This window comes from Chrysochloris asiatica, unplaced genomic scaffold (genome assembly GCF_000296735.1).
Source record: "Chrysochloris asiatica unplaced genomic scaffold, ChrAsi1.0 scaffold00017, whole genome shotgun sequence".
Classification (NCBI taxonomy): domain Eukaryota; kingdom Metazoa; phylum Chordata; class Mammalia; order Afrosoricida; family Chrysochloridae; genus Chrysochloris; species Chrysochloris asiatica.
Window position 1 is genome coordinate 21,185,481 of NW_006408535.1, and position 3,431 is coordinate 21,188,911.

General features: G+C 38.7%; 1 pseudogene; it reads left to right on the plus strand.

Moving 5' to 3' along the window:
* Positions 1 to 3,431, plus strand: part of LOC102830909 — a 26,791-nt pseudogene that overhangs the window by 8,624 nt on the left and 14,736 nt on the right.

The window sequence follows — 3,431 nt, forward strand, 5'->3', positions numbered from 1 at the left end:
AAAAAAACAGCAGTCTGTTTGGCAAGCAGTTCACCAGGGAGTCATCAGGGCAAACAATCAAGTCTCTTCAGGACACACACACCACAAGACTGAAATTCAAAGGGAACACACAAGTAGGCATGTAAGCTTGCTGGTGACTGTGTTGGTCTACATTTGAGTGGAAGTGGGGGAAAGGCAGTAATGAAGATATGGACTGAGTTCAACCATGTTCTGTAGATTCCTGTCAACCTTGTGATGAGAAAGAGAAGAGGAAATGTTGATTGATACAAAGTTTGGGGAGACTTGAGAACTCCTTAGCCCATGGATGTTAGCATAGCCAAGGAGGACTAGATCTGAAAGTGAAGTGTCCAACTGATATGAAGTGGGGAAAATGCACAAGAACACTCAAACTTGCAGATAGACCTAGCCTCGATGGCTTGAAGACCAGAGCTCAAAGGAAGCTACACTTTGATGAGCTTAACCTATACTTATGAATGTAGTAGCTCAAAATACCAACCAGGAGGGAAGGAGTCTTCACCTCAAGGATCAAGCCCATCCCCTCTCCATACAGGGTTGATAGGGACGGGCAACTTAGACATTGGCTACCTAAAATGGAGGTGTTATAAAGGCATGAAGTGGCTGACTTGCAAGTTTCAAGAGGGAGTTAAGTTTCAGAGTGTGTGGGGGAAGGTAGAATCCACACTGAATCGTTTTCAGCTTGTTTAGATGGATCTGGTGCAAGGAGATGGAGATAGGATTCTTTTGATTCAATAGTGAGTAAATGTTATCAAGACTAAGTGCAATTGTCACCATTGTAAAGGTAAAACTTTTGTACCATAAAAAGGGGAGTAATTAATCATGTATTCCAGGAACAGAGGACTCTAGGACCATCAATGGAGAAGAGTATGAGCAGAATATGAGACCCTAACCGGAGAAGCAGCAACACCAGAGATAGAGGCAGAGATGATGACATGGAAAGATAAAGCATCTGAAGACTCTAGACTCATGGAAAGAGAAAGATTGTGTGCTGGCAGCCAGGAGGCAGGCTTGCAGAATGTGCTCTTTGATTGTTTGAACAATTACATATTTCTGAGTGTTTCTGTGTACATCAAAAAAAGGGGGGAGGAGTAGAAACAAATATTGTTAAATGGAGATGCATGGAGGGATTGTAATCATTGTAATGAAACAAAATTCTGTAGAATGAGTGCAAAACTGATGTTCTCCCTGTAAACTATCCTTCAATTCCCAATAAAAGCTAGCTGATCTGCACATCACAGTTGTTAATGAGTCTTCCTCTAATCCAGCCACATTCTTCGTCATATAATCATCTTAGATTATATGCTCAGCATATAGATTTAATAAGTATGGTGAAAGAATACAACCCTGGTACAAGCCTTTCTTGATTTTAAATCATTCAGAGTCCCTTTGTTTTGTTCAAAAGACTAACTATTGATCTAAACTGGTTATTTTATGTTTGGAACTCATCAGCATATCAATGGCAATAAAACTCTAGAGAAGCATGAGTTCAACAAAGTAATTGTTATGCATAAAAAAATAATTGATGTGAGTACTAAGCCAGAGGGCACTATGCCTTTAAAAGGCTAGAAGGAATTTTTTAAAAAGAATATAAGATACATCATTCAGAGAGGTAACAAGCAAACAAAAACAGTAAAAGAACAACACTGAAGTTTGTTCTCCAGGGATCAAGTGAAGAAGGTGCTTTAAGAAGATAATAACCCTTCAAGTGAGATGTTGTTGTTGTTGTTAAATGCCATCGAGTTGGTGAGTTGGTTCCAACTTATAGTGATCATGTATAGGGTTTTCAAGGAGCAGCTGGTGAGCTTGAATCACAGACCTTGCAGTTTAAACCAACTTTGCAATCCAGCCCATTAACCAAGAGCACTAAGCCAGGACTCTGTAAGTATGGTTAAGGATTCTTGTTGTTAAGTGCCATTAAGTGATTTATGAATTGCAGAAAACCTGTGTAGGGTTTCCAAGGAGTGGCTGGTGGGTTTAAACTGCCAACCTTGCAGTTAGTAGTCAAATGCTTATCCTACAGTGCCACACCAGGATTCATGTGAGACAAGGCCTGAGAGTTAATTAAAAACCAACACAGATCTGTTTTTTTTTTTCTTTTGGCAGTCCATGGTACTTTCAGTATTCTCCTTCAACGCCATAACTCAGATGCATCAATTCTTCTATGGTCTTCCTTATTCATATTCAACTTTCACAAGAATATGAAGTTATTGAAAATGTCATGGCTTGGGTAAAATGTCCTTAACTGACATCTTTGCTCTTCCATTCTTTAAAGAGGTCTTGTGCAGCAGATTTCATGTCTACTGCTTCCATGAGTACTGATGGTTGATCCAAGAAAAATGAAGTCTTTGACAACTTCAATTTTTTGTTTCAATTCATTTACAATGATGTTGTTTATTGGTCGAGTGGTGAGGATTTTTGTTTTCTTTACATTGAGATGCAATCCATACTGTGGTCCTTTATCTTCATCAAAGTCCTCTTCATTTTCAAAAAGCAAGGTTGTATCTGGTATGGTGCTGTGGGTTAATGTACAAGACTACAAAGCTGTCTGAACTGCAAGGTTGGCGGTTCAAGCTCACCAGCTGCTCCTGGGAAACCCTATACAGGGTCGCTGTGCTGTATACAACTGTGCATGATGAAGAAACGGGGGACCAAAGAAGTAGATAGTGTTTACAGGGTGGTGAATATAATTGAATATTGATTTTAAGTGAGGACACAAGAAAGTGAAGGGCAGTGACAAGATGACAGGGTAAATGGACTGAAATGGGGTAATAATAATAATAAAAAAAAAGTTGAAAAGGTAAAAAATGAGGTTTGGAAAATTGGGTATTTAAAGTTTTTATTAAAAATGTGTTGCTGTTCATGGTGATACAAGATAAAGGAAATGCACAAAACGACGAGGAAGGATAAGATCATTCATTTAATTGTTTTTGTTTTGCTCAGTAAATGAAAAGCATTAGGTTTTCTTAGACATAAAGATTTTTCTCTAAGAAATTTTTTAAGCCTAGACATATTTGAGCATCTTTGAATTTCATCAATTGCAAAGTTATATGACATTCTTTGATAATATTTAAGTTTTTAATGAACCTTTCACTTTGCACTTCTAGAAAAGTTGGCTTATCTCTTCCATAGTCTTAAAGTCTGTCAACTGAAAACTAGAACCCTCCATTATCAATACAAGTACTGTCACCTGGACTGCTCCAGAAAAGCAGAAATTTATTTTCTCACAGTTTATTTTCTCTCTAAGGAGCTCTGGTAGCATTGTGGATACGAGTTGAGCTGCTAACCTCAAGGTCAACAGTTTGAAACTACCAGCCATTCTGCAGGAGAAAGATGAGGGCTTCTGCTCCCATAAAGATTTACAGCCTCAGAAATCCTATGCAGGGTCGCTGTGAGTCGGAACCGACTCCACGGCA